Below are 16,508 nucleotides of genomic sequence, written 5' to 3' on the forward strand. Positions count from 1 at the left end.
TCATTCACTGCTGTGGTCATCTTGGAAGATACAGCTTCAGCAAAGATGGAAGGGGCTGGACCCCTGAATCCCGGATTCCCCCACCTGACCATATCAGACCAAATGTGAGCAAACAGTAACCTTTATGGTGGTAAGCCATTGGACTTTGGGGGGTTATTAACACAACCTCTCCGATTATGACTCACACAGAAATTGATATGAGGGAGAAATGCTACCATTGCAAAGGCCTGAAAGAGGGGGCTCTGGTGGGGGGGCAGTGAGTAAGGAGTCTGATATGAGAGACTGGAAAGATGGAGATCTGTGTTAAACATTTCACAAACCTGTCTCCAATGACAATTTGGAAGGGACAAGGAACTCCTGGACTTATGGTTCCTGGGGGAAGAGGTTGGAACAGAAGATGCAGGTAATGTTTCTTTGCTACCGCTGGCTGCATTTGGCAAGGATTACGAGGGAGAGATCAGCACAAGAGGAATGGATGGGAATCAAGATAAATCTGAAGTTCAGGACAGAGTCAGGCTGATGTAACAATCTGGGTGCTTCTCCAGGCCCAACAGCCAGAGGTGGTGTTTAAAGAGCTTTGGACCTGAAAACCCACAACACCTCTCCTTTGCTTAAGGTGACTGAAGGGCAATATTACAGTAGGACCTGGCCTTCCCACCTCTTGTGTCTGACAGAGTCAACCATCCCATTGAGAGAAATAAGGTCAGAGGTGATAAAGCAAAGGCATATGGGTGAGAATTTTTTCTTGTCAAGAAGTTTAGCACATAGAATACACCTGAGGCAGATAGAGCAGATGCCTGCTGGGGTTTTAATTAATTAATTAATGTTAAGAATTAATTAATTTTTTTTAAAAAAGAGATTATTTATTCATTTTCCAGACAGAGACAAAGACAGAGAGAACACAAGCAGGGGGCACGGAAGGCACACACAGAGAGAAAAGCAGGGTCCCCACTGTACAGGGAACACGATGTGGGGCTCTATCCCAGGACCCTAGAATCATAACCTGAGCTGAAGGCAGATGCTTAACCGACTGAGCCACCCAGGTGCCCTAAGAAATAACTTTTTAGAGGGGGAGAGAGAATGTGCGTGCACACATATGCACAAGCGAGGGAGGGGAGGGGAAGAGAGAGAATCTCAAGCAGGCTCCGTGCCCAGCATGGATCCCAATGTGGTCTTGGTCCTGGGACCTTGGGATCATGACCTGAGCCGAAATCAAGATTCAGATGCTTAACCGACTGAGTCACTCACCCAGGTGTGCCCCACCTACTAGGCTTTAAAGGGAATATAATTAAATTTAATTAATTATAATTTAATTTATATACATTTAGTATAATTAAATTTAAAGGGAATGAAATCCCAGGCCTGGGCTACAAAAGCCTTTGATGATCTGACACTTTAGATGGAATGAAATAACGTTTGAGTTTTCACCCCTTCTAGGAGAAAGGAAGCAGACAAGAAAGTGAGAAAGCTCACTCCGGATATGGCCAAGAAGGAAGATAAAATAGAGTTAGGGGGATGGGGGGACAAAGAGCCCCAAAAGGTACAGTGAGGGGCTGTGGAGGAACCTGGACATGGAGATTTTGTCAGAGAGAGGACTCAGGGCTTCAGTCGAGAATCTTCTCACCCGCAAGGTAGGGGCTACACAGTGTGCCTGGCAGGTTCTCAAGGTTGCCATGCTTTCTGAAATTCTCAAAGTTTTTTTCCTTAGAAATTCTAGATGAATGTTGAAATGTCTTGATGGACTCCAAATGGGAATGCTTATTGTGATTATCTGATCCCTATTGCCCTGGGAGGATATTGGGTATACGTGGAAAGGAGTATACGACTTGTGGTTTTAGTTCAAAAGGCTCTGGACAAAGAGGAGCCCCACACAGAGGATGACCAGTGCATGTTGCCCACAGATCCTACACTGTCGTCTGGAGGCAATGGTGGGGCAGGACATCGGTGTCTTCCCTTAAAGAAGGGGTGCGTGTTCTGTGTAGGGAGGAGGGAGGAAGGGGTAATTGGAATATTAGGGCAAAAACAACTAGCACTCACTGAAGATCCATGTTTTCAGTCTTCCTTGCCATTGCAGTGGGATCATGTGACTTGTTCTGGCCTCAGACTACTAGCAGATGTGACCTGGGTTAATTTCAGGGTGACACAGGTAAGAACTGCAACTCTCTTTCGACCTCTTTCCCCTGATGATGGTAATTGTGGAAGTCACGTGTCCCAATGATGGAGCCACAAGATGGCGGCTGGCTGGATGCTGGGTGCACCATGTGGAGGAGACCCGCCTTGCACAGTCCTCCAATGTACGGGACACTGGGACAGGAGAATGAGGCAAACCTCAGTTTGGTTACGATCGTGGGGAGCTCTTACCACAGTGTATCTTAGTCTCTCCTGAGACTAGAAGCATCCTATTTTTTTAGACAACACTGAAACCCTACCCACCATGTTATTAACAACACACTCAGAAAAACTGGTAAACATCAGCTTTGTTGAGGTATAATTTACAGACAATAAAATATTTGTCTCTAAATATAATAGTTTATAGACAATAAAATCCACCAATTTTAAGTGACATTTTGAGGAGTTTGATAAACACAGACAGCTGCGTAACCACCACCACAATCAAGATGTAGGACACTTCCTTCATCCCCCCCAATCTGCTCTTACTAATTTGCAATTGACCTCCATGTTGACCCCCAGCTGCTGACAAACGCCGATTTGTCTTCCGTCACCGTAGTTGTGCCTGTCCCAGTCTGCCGTAGATATGTAATTATACTGTAGCTAGCCTTTGGTGTCTCGACGCATTCATTTAACATGATGTCTCTGAGATTCAGCCAAAAGTCTGTTCCTCGTTACTGGGCACCAGTACTCCATTGTATGGGTACACCGCGTTTATCTGCGCATCGCGTGATGGACATTTGGGTTCGTTCCAGTTTTTGACTGTTGAAAATAAAACTCATGAACATGTGTACCCAAGCTTTTGTGGTCATGTTTACATTTCTCTTGGGTAAATGTCTAAGAGTATAATTTCTGTGTTGGATAGAAGACACCGTCCACCGTGTTCCCACTTGGGTGTCCCATTTTGTGTTCCAGTCATCTGTCTATCAGAGTATAACCTGCTTTTTATCTCAACTGGTATCGCCCTGATGAAGGGAGACATTTTTCCGAGACACAACTTCAGTGGTTTTGATAGTTCAAACCATTCCCTGGTGTTTGACATTTAGGTCACTTGCATTTTCCCCCGATTGTAGAAATGATTGTGAAGGACATCTCGTACATGAATTGTACTGTACATCTCTGCCTGTTCCCTCCGGTGAAACTCCTACATCAGCTACTCCAGGGTAAAGGGTACACACTCGTCTTTGGGTACATACCGCCATATGTCGCCCGCTCACCAACCCGCTCACCATTCAGACCAGCAGTGTGGGAGCATGTTCAGCCCTTTCATATGTAATCTGAAAGACCCCTTCATATGATGAGGATATTGGTCTTTTCTGTGTCTTCTGTTTTGTTAATAAGTGTTCACAGTTTGTGTTTTGCCTTTGTAACTCTGCTCAGGGCATTTTTATCCACAGACATTTTAAACTGTTTTGTCATCCAACATGTCAACTGATTCTTTTGTGATTTCTGTCTTTGGTGTTATGCTTGGAAAGGCCTTCCTCATCTGAAGATGACAAAAATAGTCACCTAGATTTCTTTATTTTTTAAAGAACTTCAATCTTTACATTTAGCGCTTTGTGTTTGTATTTTGTAACTGTGAAATTTATGAGGCGTACCAAAGAGCCTGTGACACATATGCAAGCTTAACAAATCGTAACAGTAAAAATCCTCACCCCAAAAATATTCGGGGAGAAGAGGAAGTGACAGAAGAGATACAGCATTTGCTTTTTTGTTTCATTTATGTAGCATTCAGATTGAGCAAACCTGAGCTCTATATTGTTTAAGCAAAACAATAAGGGAAAGCAAGGAAATGAACAGCGTTCTAAAGGGCCATTTCTTCTACAGGGGAGGGCGGGGTGACACCAGGTAGGGACACCCAGGGCATCAGAAGTCTCAGGTGCTGTTTCTTCAGATGGCTGGTGCTCCCACTGGTTCATCTTAGCATTCTGGTTTAAACTGGACACAGTCATTTTATATACCCTTTCGGATATATATTCCATGTCATTTAAACACTTTTTAATCATGACACAATTTACCAAAAATTTAAGTATACAGTTCTGTAGAGTTAGGTATATTCACACTGTTGTGCAACCGATCTCCAGAACTCTTTTCATCCTGCAAAACTGAAACTCTGTCCCCATTAGACAACTCCCCACCCCTCCTCCCCCCAGCCCCTGGCAACAGCCATTCTATTTTCTGTCTCTATGACTTTGACTACTCTAGGTGCTTTATATAAATGGAATCATATAATTTGTCTTTTCGTGACTGGCTTATTCCACTTAGTATAATAAGACCTCAAAGTTCACCCATGTTGTAGCATCAGAAGGATGCTGCATCAGAAGTTGCTTCCTTTCTAAGGTGAAATAATATTCTATCGTATGAATACACCACATTTTATTTATCCATTCATCCGTCAATGGACTCCACATAGAATTTTAAAGAAATAAATACAAATGTCAACTCTTTGCTTCTGCATTTGACTATCATTTACTAGGAATATGTTTGTGTGTATGGTGTGAGGTAGGGGTAGGCAGCCTGCTCTGAATTTCTCGAGTTCTGAGAACTGTGAGAAATGCACTCCTTCATTTTGCAAGCTTTAGTGTAAACTTTACCATGTAGGGATGCTAAAATAAAGCATCTGTTCTTTTATTCATCAAGTATGAATCAAGTACCTGCTACTTGCCAGGAACTCTTGTAGGGCCCGGGGATACCACTCCGTGAAGACGGCTATAGACACTGCCCTCACTCTGCCAGTGCCTGGTACCAAGGGCTGGCAAATAGGGACCAGTGTGGGATCAGAGGAGAGAATGGTCACTTCCAGCTTCATGACGGATGTGAAGAGAGGTGTAGAGGGAACAACTTAGCCAGAGGCCTGAAAATATAATGCAACTATCATTTCCTACTTTGTCACCCAGAAAGCGTTTAGTGGCAGGTGACAGGAATCCCCAACGACAGTGGCTCGAATGTTCATATAAAGGGAAGTTTGGAAGCAGCTGGTTCCAGAGCTCAGTGGAGCCCCATATCTTTCCAGCTGCAAGATGGTCACCTTGGCTTTGGCCACTGCAGCCTTTCACGCTAGCCTGCAAAGTCTGGAAGCAAGCAGGTGGCAACCATCTGAAAAGCCTGCTCCTCCTGGGTCTCTCCCTTTGTACCCAGAGGCCGATCCTGCCCAGGCTGCCCGCACACCTCACTGTTGAGAAGTCACATGACAGCCACAGCCCAACCGCTGGAGATGGGGAGTGGGATTCTGTGGCCAGTTCAGGCCAATCATAAATCATCCTCTAGAGAGCCCTGCCGTCCAAGATAGGAGCCACAAGGCACGCGTGGCTCCCCAACACTGGAACTGCATGCAGCTAGGGAGACTGAGGAACTGCATTTTTATTAAATTCAATTTCAGTTAATTGAAATGTAAATGGCTATCGTAATATTAGGACAGCAGAGCCCTGGAGTCTGGGCACTTTGCCCTTGGCTGAAAAAGTCTGGGTTGGTTTATCCGGGGAGGAGGGAGGCAGCTGATGAGAGAGTCACCGAGGGGGTGTGTGTGTTGGGGGAGGCGGGGTAGAGGCGTTATGGAGGCTGGTGTGGCCTCACACACTCCCGATTGTTTTCTCAGGATGGGAGTGAGGGGGACCCCCACCTCATGCGTTGGCGGGCGTGCTGGCCTCACATTTCCAAGAACTTCAGCCCCGCCCGAGCGCTATAGAAGGCACAATTTCCTCTCCAGCGTCTCTGAGGATCCTACGGCTGTGATTTACTGCTTCTACTAAATGTTGCAACTCCTCTTCGGGTCTCTCCAGCTGAGGCCCTGAAGAATATTGAGGAAGTGACACAGCGGCAGAATTCCTAATGTCCTTTATCCTGTCCTGAGTCACACTTCGTAACTTGCCTTTGCCTGGTGGACCAGACAGGACCGGAGGAGCCAACTGCAGACGCGTCATCCAGAGACACGCAGATGTGAGCCGCCTTTGGGGAGGGGCATTGCTAGCCCATTTCACAGGTAGGAAAGGTGAGGTCGTCCCTGTGGGCTGGTTGGGCTCACTCAGGCTGTGCACAGTCTCCTCTGTGGCCTCTGGAGTCAGAGCCAGAGGCAGCCACAGGCCTCAGCCCATAACTCAGAGGGAAGTCGATGGAAGCATCGTTTGGGTGTATTTTTAACCTCGCTGGCTGTGAGCGGAGAGGACGGCGCTGCTCCATGACATCAGGGAGGATAAATGGGCGAGGTGGTGGCAGAGGCCGCTGGCTGACCAGGCCTTCCCAGGGAGTCAGTGCATGGCAGCGAGCCATGACTTGATGATGGAAAATCGAGGCTTGGAAGGTGATGACATGGCCAAGGTCCCAGGGTGCATGTGTGGGAGTGCGTGTGCGCGGGGCGGACTGCGAGCTGAATATCCGCCAGACTCCAGGGCCCTCCTGCCTCCCAGGGCAGAAGTGCTTGGGCTCCACCTCTGGCCCACGATGGGAGCCTGATCAGTTACTTTACTTCTTGGTGCCTCAGTCTCCTCATCTCCAAAATGGTGCCGTAGCCCTATGTCCGGGGGTGGGGGTGGGGGGTAAGCTTGCCGCTGCGTGTGGCCGCCACTCACATCCACTCTGACCTGTGTGCAGCCAGATGTGTGCTGAGCGCCCTCCACAGCGGGTTGCAGTTCCAGAACCACAGCCCAGGCCACCGCTGTCAGGAGGTGAGACCCTGGTCCAACGCCTCCCACGCCGGGATGGCACGGGGTAAAGATCCAAGCCCAGGCAGTTTTGCATCACGACCTGAGCTCCTACCCATGACCCTTCAGGTCAGGCTGGTTCTAGAGCAACTTTCCTGGCACTGCTGTTTCCCTCGGGCCTGGCTCCTGGCTCCTGGCTCCTGCTGAGTGTGTCCCCCCTGCTCCCCAAACTCACTGGTCTCAGCCTCCGCTCCGTGGCCTCCACTCCTGCTTGCAATCTCGGGGGCTTCTCAGTTCGGCCGTCCAGTCACTGATTCAATAACCTCTTCGGCGCATCTCCTCCGGCCCTGCTGAGAACAGACCGTGGACACGGCACTGAGCCCCGCCTGTCCCGGGGAGTGGACAGACATCGAAGACATAAATAGTCATCATGACACAGCCCTACAGACGTGCACATGGGGTGGGAAAAGGGTAGGGGCGGCTCTCTGGCCTGCGGCCGAGATGTGCGGGAGGTCTCTCAGAGGAGGCGACACTGTGTCCGAGCTTCAGGAATGAGAAGGAGTGGGGCACACGACGAGCTCAGGGCCCATGATCCCGGCAGGGCCATGGGCACCGGCCTGCGGGGAGGTGAGGTACAAGCAGGGTCTCCTGGAGGCCCAGAGAGAAACCAGTGTGGCTCAGTGAGACAGGCCACCCTTGCTCCAGCCCAGCCAGTCCCAGTCCTGGCCATGTTTGGGGGTCATGGGCGTGGGGAGACGGTAAGGCTTGTTACAGTACACATTCCAGAGCCCCATCCCAGTGGAGGTGGATTTGAGGTCCGAGGTGGGGCTCACGGTCCAGGAGTTTTTACGACTCCCATCCCCCTGGACTCAACCAGAGACTCCCACCCACAGCAGGGTTTGAGAGGGTAGGAAGAGACACTGTGCCTCAGAAACGTGTTTTCGGGGATGAGTGCCATGAGAGGTGGTGCCTGAGTTTGATTTCCTGGTGACCGACTTTAATTTGGGTGCAGGCAAATCTAGCTATGGTCAAGGAACACGGGTCCTGCCCTCCAGAGACTCCCACAGTGGCAGGAGAGATGGTGCTGAACTGATGGTTTTAGGTCAGCGCTGGGGACCAAGGGGTCACAGAAAGGTGGATCCTACCAGAAACCACAGGCTGGCAAGCAGGGCCCAGACAGAAATGCACGTGTCTGGGCCTTGAGGACTGCACATGAGTCTGCCACGTTCCAGCAAGGAAAGAGGAAAGAGCATGCCAGGCAGAAGGAAGGGCAGTTGCAAAGATGTGCTGGGTGTAGCCACCGCGGACCGTGTCCCCGGGCTGCCGGCACGCGGGGCAGTCCCTGCCAGCCCGCGGGGAGCCACGCCGTTCCCGGGTCCTTCTCCTCTCCTCCTGTCTGCCACCATTCAGAGCACAGCTGACTTCCCAGAGGACAAGCCCCCTCCTTGCGGCCCCCAAGTCAATAGGGAGGAGGCTGATGCTAGCTCTTTTATTCTCTCTGGCGGGGGCCGCTACCCACTCAGTCAATGAGCAGCCGGTGCAAAATTGTCAGGAGCAATGAGAAGGCACGAGCTTGATCTTCCACAATGCATCTTTATTAATAATGCTTTTAATGATGCAACCCAAACGGCTGGCAGGAGCGGTCGTGGCCGCCCGTCCCCTGGGCGTGCCTTCTCATCCACCCCTGCTGCCTCCCTGACTCTCTCTCCAGAGGAGAGTGGGCAGTGCGTCCCCTTGCAGACGGAGGGCAGGCCTGCGGCTGTGGCCCAGTAGACCACGATGAAGCAGGGCCGAGGAGTGTTGCCACCCGCTGGGACACCTTGACAAATGCCTCTTACACTCACAGGTGCAAAACAACCATCATTTTATTTAGCTGACAATTCTGTGGACTGATGGTCGGGTTGGGCTCCATTGTGCTCCGCTGGGTTTCTCACTGCATGCGACCTCACCTCGGACAGCTAGGCCTCCCTCCCCAAAAAGTCCCAGCCTCCAGCTGGCCAGCCCTGCCTCGCCCTCATGGTGGAAGGGTCTCCAATCCAGCTTGGAAGCTGCAGGGCCTCCCGAGATCTTGGCCAAGACCAGGTCTGGCCTCAAGTCTGCCTTACCTTACTGGCACTGCAGCTCCCATGATGCAAGGGGACAGGAGATGGATTCTTTCTCTCCACAGAAGTGGCTGCAAATAATTTGGAGCCATGTGTGCAATTTACACCGGAGAGCAGGAGTCAGGCATTCGGTCAGTTAAGATGGGAGCTTATGGTGGGTATCACTGGAGCCACAAAAAGAAACCGGACTCAGTTTCTGTTCTGCAGCTGCCTCTGGTTTGTCGGAAGTCTACGTAGTCAGATTGTGTGTGTGTGTGTGGGGGGGGGGGCACCCAAGGTGCTTGAAGTCAGTGGAAGGTTTAGCCTAACACAGAAATGAGATCATGGAGGTGGGATGTGGTGTGGGGACGAGAGCTGCCATTGGGTTTGCCTTGATTTACCAGGGTTGCTCTGGGGACTTCTGGGTTGTTTGACGTGTTCCTGCTGAGGTCCACAGCAAGTGAGGTCACATAGGCCAAGGTTGGTCTAGGATCGGAATCGAAGTGTGCCTGGCTTTTTGCACGTGTCCCGGCCCAACTGGCTTTGTTTGACCCAGTGATTCGGTGGCTGAGACATTCCCAGGTAAGCTGGCAAGGCTGGTGTGGATGCAGGTATGGCTGGAGGCAGGAGGCTGGGGATTTGGACACAGAGTCTGGACAGAAAGAGAGCGTCCAGGAGTCATACCCTGGGGCACCAGGCAAGCCCTGCTTTGGGAACTACCTGCTCCCTCACCCCTGCTCTGCCCCATGTTATGACTAAGCTCTCTGCTTGTCTCACGACCCTCCTTTCCTTTCTGATGTGTTTGTCACGTGCCCAGGGGCATAGGCGGCGATGCGTTGCTCCTTTTCACCTGGGAAGGAAGCTTCCCTCTGAGGAGAACTCTGAGCCTATGGCTCAGGCTGGGGCCTACCCCAGAGAGAGGACTGGATGGGCTGCTGGTGTCTGCTGGGCAGTGGACGGTGGTGACAGCGGCAGCAATATTAGTCACGAGCATTGTCTGCTGAGTGCTGTCTTGGGCTGACCTCATCTCGTTCTCCTGACAACATTCCGGTTAAGTGTCATGAAATGTGTTTTGCGGATGAGGAAAGCAAGGCACAGAGAGAAGTGGCTTGTCCAAGGTCACAGAGTGAGCCAAGGTGGGGACTGGGGAATATCCAGCTCCAGGGCCCAGACTTATTCCCACGAAGCTGACCGGCTGCAGGAGCCAGGACGTTGGGCCCAGGGGATCCCAGCCAGAGGCTCTGTGTGTGTCGCGGCCCTGGGCTTCCGAAGCCAGCTCTGACATGGGGGCAGCGACGGGCCCAAGGTAACACAGCTGTGAAGTGGCAGAGCCAGGCATCAGTCCGGGGCAGGTGGCCCTCGGAGTCCTGGACAGGAGCCCCGCACTAGGAGCGCCCCAGGCTTCAGGGCACAGGGCCAGCTGCTTGTTGGGGAGCAGAGCACCAAGGGACTGGTGAGGCCACCGTTCCCTTGGGGGAAAATTCGCTCCTTAATTTTTGCTTCCCTGGGGTCCCCTCTGACTTGGTGGTAGGGAAGAGAAAAGCTCGCATGAGGTAGGGTCCTGGCCGACAGGAGGCCGACAGACAGCATCCTGTCTACTCCGAGGGGCCCCATTGGCCTGGAATCCCCCTGTCCTCTTGTCTGGGGTCTCCAGGCAAGGAGGTTGTCTTAGAGATCCCTCGTCACAGCCACGACCCAAAACTAATAGCATGCCGGTCATGTCCCACGCACATCCCAAGTGCCCGCTGCTGTGCAGAGTCGGGTGCCATGGGTCTCCGTGAGCCTGGAGGCCACGACCGGTCTCCGCTCCCATTTTACTGACAAGAGAACAGAGGCAGAGCGTGTCAAGGACTCACCTCCTCAGGTAGCTAGGGGCTGGCCGGGGATCGCATGAGGACCTTGTTCTCTTGACCTCAGGCCCATTATTGCTGGGGAAACTGAGGCCTGAGGAGAAGCGAGGTCTCACCCTTGTCTCTTGGCGCTCGAGTGGAAGAGACAGTACCAAAACTCCAGGTGCCGATGATGATGGAGAGACAAGGCCCTACATCCTGAGCAAGTTCCTTCACCTCCCCAGGCCTCAGTTTTCCTGTTTGTAAAATGGGACGCACCTGCCTCCGAGGATGACATTGAGGACTGAGTGAACACAGGTCAAGTATTTAGAACAGTATGTGCCCAGCACATGGTCAGTGCTTGGTAAAGCTGGCTGTCAAGGCGGCAGTCGTTAACTGTCAGGGATGCGTTCTTGCTACAGCCCAAAGACACGCCTGCTAGGCTCTTCACTCTCTTCGGTTCACAGACCAGCACCCATGCACAGGGTTAAAGAGGTGGCCTGAGCTCCCTCCCCCAGCCCCGCCAGCCAGGACGTGATCTAGTCAGCCTCCCTCCCCATGTCAGAGGGGGCAGCCGAGCCTGAGTGCCTGGTGCTCACCCACTGGGGCCGGTACCAGCAGGGGAATGTCCTTTCCTAGCAACCTGGCGGGGACTGCACTCTTGCTTTGGACACTTTGGGGTGCCCCCTGGTGGCAAGTGGAGGCTGCCCTGTTGTGACTTTCTCTTTGTGGGTGAGGGGTCTTCCCTGTTTCACTGGAAACTTCACAATGGGGATAAAGGCTCACGTGGCCCTTGGGCTGTATCAGGCTTGTTCTAAGTGCTGTGTACACTCTCCCAGCGCTCTCCCAACTGCACAGGGAAGGGACTGGCATCAGCCCATTCTGCAGATGGGAAAACTGACCTGGGAGACAAAGTTGCACAGCTGGTCAGCAGCAGGGTTCGGCCTTGAACTCATGCAGAGGGTCTCAGAGGCCACATCTTAAACCCCTAGGCTATGAGGTGGGTTCTTCTATTTTTTTTTTTTTTTAAGATTTTATTTATTCACTTGAAAGGGAGAAAGAGAGAGGGAGCAGCAGGCAGAGGGAGAGGGAGAAGCAGGCTCCCTGCTGAGCATGAAGCCTGATGCGGGACTCTATCCCAGGACCCTGGGATCAAGACTTGAGCCAAAGGCAGACACTCAATCATCTGAGCCACCCAGGCGCCCCCTCTATTATCTTATTACACATTTATTGTTGGGGAAGCAGGCACAGAGCAGTGTGGCGGGTGTGTATCTTACACAAGGCCACCCAGCCAGAAAGGGCTGACGCTGACATGTGAACCTGGGCTCTCTGGCCACAGAGGCTGTTGAAGTCACCATGACACCCTCAGCCTCGCCATGGTCTCCCCCAAGTCCCCTCTCTGCACCCCACTGGCCCTCACTTCCTGGGGCCCAGCCCAGGCTCCTCTAGTTGGTCTACTTATCCCTCCCTCGCAGTTCCGCTGACCACTTCACGCATTCACCTTTGGTGGAGGGTGACCTCCCCAGGCCTCGGGGCACCTTTCTGAGAAATGGCCTTGAAGCCTCGCAGGGCTAGAGGAGGCTGGGGAAATCTCGAGGTGGACTCAGGTACCCCTCCAGGCTCTGGGCGTCCTCCCTGCCCCCTGCCGAATCCTCCTGGGCCCAGACTTGGAAGCCTTCAAGGGGCTGCCAGGGCTTCGGGGGTACCTATGGGTGGCCTCAGCTGCTGCACTTGGAAACTCACCTGACCCCTGTGGGATGTGGTGGGAGACTTTTCCCATCCGCTAACACCCTTGTCCGGGCCTTCCTATCCACCAATTCTCCGGAACCGGAGTTACAGATTTGGGGTGCTTCTTACCCCTCCCCCACCCTGCCTCAGGCCCTTCTTTTCCCTTTGAACTGTCTGTCTTGCTGCGGAGGAAGCTATTCATAGCCCAGATGATGCAAAATTTATAAAGTGTGGCTGGTAGGCTGAATCTGCGCTCGGCGCAGGCCCCCCTGCCCTCCTCCCCACTCCCCTCTCCCGTCTTCCTGTGTGGTGGGAGGGCAGCTCCCTCCCCGGCTCACTCCCTCAGTCCCCATCCCTCCTGGCCTTGCTGGCCTGACTTTCCACTCCTGGGGGATCCCGGGCTGAGCACAGTTGGCCTGTGGTCTGGTCTGTGCTGTCCACCCCCGCCCCCTTCCACACTCCAGCCAGCCCTTCTGTTTCCTCACCTAAGGAATGGGTTGTTGTAAGAAGCAGACACAGCAGGGCCAGGCACTGCTCTAATGGACTCATTTAGTCACAACACCCCACAAAAGAGTTGCGATGATTATTTGAATTTCATAGATGGGGAGACTGAGGCACAGAGAGGCTGGCTGGCTGAGACAACCAGGGCCTGAGGGGTGGAGGGCTGCAAAGTGGCGGAGTGGGGATCCAAACCCTCGCCTGCCCCTTCATCACTGCCTCGGACCCAGCGCATGAGCCTGCCTCCCTCTCCATCTGAGGGGAGGCAGAGTCCCACAGCTGGAGAGCCACGGGCCTGGAACCTGAACCCGGGGCAGGGGGGACCAGCAGCCACCCCTTAGCCTCCAGTCTCTCTCCAAGTTGGTTATGGCTTTCCCCTGGAGACTCTAGGGCTAGAAGCTTCCTAGAACACTGGAGCCTATCTCCCTCCCAGATCGGTGGGCGAGGCCCAGGGAAGAGACGTGAGCTGACCACGGACACAGACAGGGGCCTGCTCTGGCTCAGCTCCTGCCCACTGGGAGTGGGTGTGTGGCCCCTGACACAGCCAGGCACAACCCCGGAGCCTTCACCCACCCTGGGCAGCCAGACTTGTCACTTAGACCCCTTGCTGACATCGTGGCCCCCACTGGGGGGGGGGGGGGATAACGCACGAAGCTTGGGGCAGGGCCCGTCTGCTGCTCTCCCACAGTCACCCTCTCAGTCCTCCCAGCAGCCTCGGAATGGACACTGCTCTCAGGCCCGTCCGGCAGATCCAGAAACACGAGTTCAGGGAGGTCAAGAGATGTACCCAAGGTCACACAGCCGGCGGGCAGCCAGTGTCAGCCGCTGGTCCTGCCATGGTCCCGCTATGTCCCTAGTGGTCCCACACACCCGCACCCTTTTATTGCCATAAAAGTAATCTTCCGTCAAACTACCCAGCTTAAAACGTGCTGCTCAGGGGCACAGAATGCATTTCCAGTGTTGTGCATCCATGTCCACTGTGTTTAGTTCCAGAACATTTTCCTCACCCTGAGAGAACACCTTGTACCCGTTAGCAGGTCCTCCCCAGCCCCCTCCCCTCCACCCATGCAGGGCAACCTTGAGCCTGCTTTCTGCCACAGTGACTCTGCCTCATCTGGGTATTTCGTACAAGCGGGATCACACGATGTGGGTCTGGCTTGCTCCGCTCGGCATAATGTCCTCAGGGCCCAGCTGCGTCGTGGCAGGTGTCAGAACTTTATTCTTTCTTATGGCCACGTACTGTTCCAGTGCAGGGAGAGTCCGTTCACATTTTGTTTCTCTGTCCATCTGTTGCTGGGCATTTGGGTCACTGCCACCGTGTGGCCCCTGGGGATTGTGCCGTTAGCAACATTCATGTACCAGTTTCATGTGAACACGGCCTTCAGTTTTCCAGAGCGGAGACCTCCGACAGGAGTGACTGGCTCGTCGTCTTGGACTTGCTGGCTGAGGCTTCCACAGTCGTCGCTCCTCCAGTCCCCTGCTGAGCTGACCGGGGTGCATCTGCCCCTGCGGGCCTGAGCCGTGCTACGTCTCCCACTGAGTGTGCGCTTTGCTCCTTCCCTCCCTGATCGGTGGGGGCTCTGAGGGACCGGGTCCCAGACAGGAAATTCATGGCCCACAGAGGAAAGGAGTCTAGCCCAGGGAGAACAAGACGGGCTGGGATCTGACCCCAGGCCAGCTGGAGGCCCCCTGCCCACCCAACCCCACGCTGTCCTGGTTCTCCCTGTTACCGCGTGTCGCTGCAATGGGGACTTGGCTCCTAGAGACGACGAAGCCACAGGACACTCACATGCCATCTTCTTGGGGCATCACTTTGCTCGAAGAGCTGAGGCAGGATGGGACACTGTCATGCACAGACAAGCCCCAGCTGGATTCGGCAGCACAGTGCCTACCTGCCCTGGATTTTTCACCCTGGGTCTGAGAAATGTCCATCTTGAATGGGCTGACACGTGCTGGGGACCCACCCCTGCAACCCCCGGGTGCTCAGTGTTGGGGATGTGATTGAAACTGCCAGACGGTGCTCACTTCAGCCGTACATCGGCTCAAGTTGGAACAAAACTCTCAGACGGCCTCCTCACGGTGTGCATTTCGGCGGCATCCTTGCCGTCCCCTTCCTCTCCCAAAGACAGAGGGCAAGCTCCAGCCCCTGTCTGGCTGCCTTAGGCTCGCTCGAGACTCTCTGAAGCCCAAGATGGCGAGGAAGGAGACCCGTCCGTGCACGAGCACAGCCCTCCAACCACTGGCTTTGGCACCAGTTAGGACAGTGGCTTTATGTTCCTTTCTCCAGGGTCCCTGGCTGCCCTCCCTGCCCCTCCTGTCCCTTCTGAGCAGTTGTGGACACTCCATAAATATTGAGCTGATGAAAGGATTTGTCTCTCTGGCCTGGCCGAGGCAGCTGGTAATGGTGGCCATCTTGGAATTCCATGAGTGCCCCTCAATGTTCTGGTATTTGCCACTCGCTCACTGCATGTCGGGAAACTGAGGACACAAGTGGTGTCCAGCCTTTCCCAAGGTACCTACCAAGACTGTGGGGTGGGACGGGCTCATGTGGGAACCAGCTCATGTGGCTTCTGTCCCCGGCATTAGTTGGGCTCCTTTGAGTTGGCTGTGGGCCCAGTGCCGCTATGTCCCTGAGTCCTGGATCACTGGCATCCTGTCGGCCATGAGCACCAGCTCCTCTGTTAGTCCCCCATGAGTGCCTCCAGGTTTTGGGAAGGAGATGAACCACCCATGTGACCAGCATTCACTGAATGTTAACCCTGGGCTAGCTAACCCTTCCATCCATGGTGCCCCTGAGACAGGGGTCCTGACCGCAGGGAGCGGATGTTTTCATCAGGGGAAGAGAAAACCTTAAAATGCCAGGTGGGGGTAAGGGCTGTGAAGAAAAACAATGCAGAGAAATGGATGGAAAACTCGGGAGAAACCACTTGGAGAAGATAACATCTGAACAGAGACACGAGAAGACTTCCTTCTTCTGAAGGAAGAACTTTCCAGGTAGGAAAGTGGGAAGTTAGTACGTGCAAAGGCCCAGAGGCTGGCAGGTGCTGGGCATGTTCGAGGAAGTTGCCTAAGAACTGCCGAGATTACAGACTTGGTCTAGCCAGCAGACACATTCCATTTGGCCTTCGGAGAGTTAGCTCTCGTGATGACTTTAAAATTTTGATTTAATGGCCAACATTTTAAAGCCCGAGATTCCTTTTCCCCATCAAAACTCCAGATTCCCAGCCTCTCTGAAGAAATGAAAGCTCTGACAAGCCCGAGCCCTTGTTTTGGAAATCTGGGTCCTAGTGCATCCAGCTTGGACTCTTGGACCATCCCCTGCTTCGTCTGCCCACTGGAGTGCACAGGATGTGCATTTGTGCCCCCAACCCTACCTCCCTGCAAGGGTCCCTTGCATGTTCTGGGGGACATGCTTGGGTACCCTCAGAGGTCTCGCTTGCGCCCCCATAATCCATCTGGCAGGAAATTGGTAGCTGGAGTGTTGAAGCTCTGTTGTCACCAAACGAGGCAGGACTGAAAGGTTACCCAATGTCATTTCCGTTGGTGTCTCCAGCTCCTAGCGGTTC

The sequence above is a fragment of the Mustela lutreola genome, chromosome 15 (genome assembly GCF_030435805.1).
Source record: "Mustela lutreola isolate mMusLut2 chromosome 15, mMusLut2.pri, whole genome shotgun sequence".
Lineage (NCBI taxonomy): Eukaryota > Metazoa > Chordata > Mammalia > Carnivora > Mustelidae > Mustela > Mustela lutreola.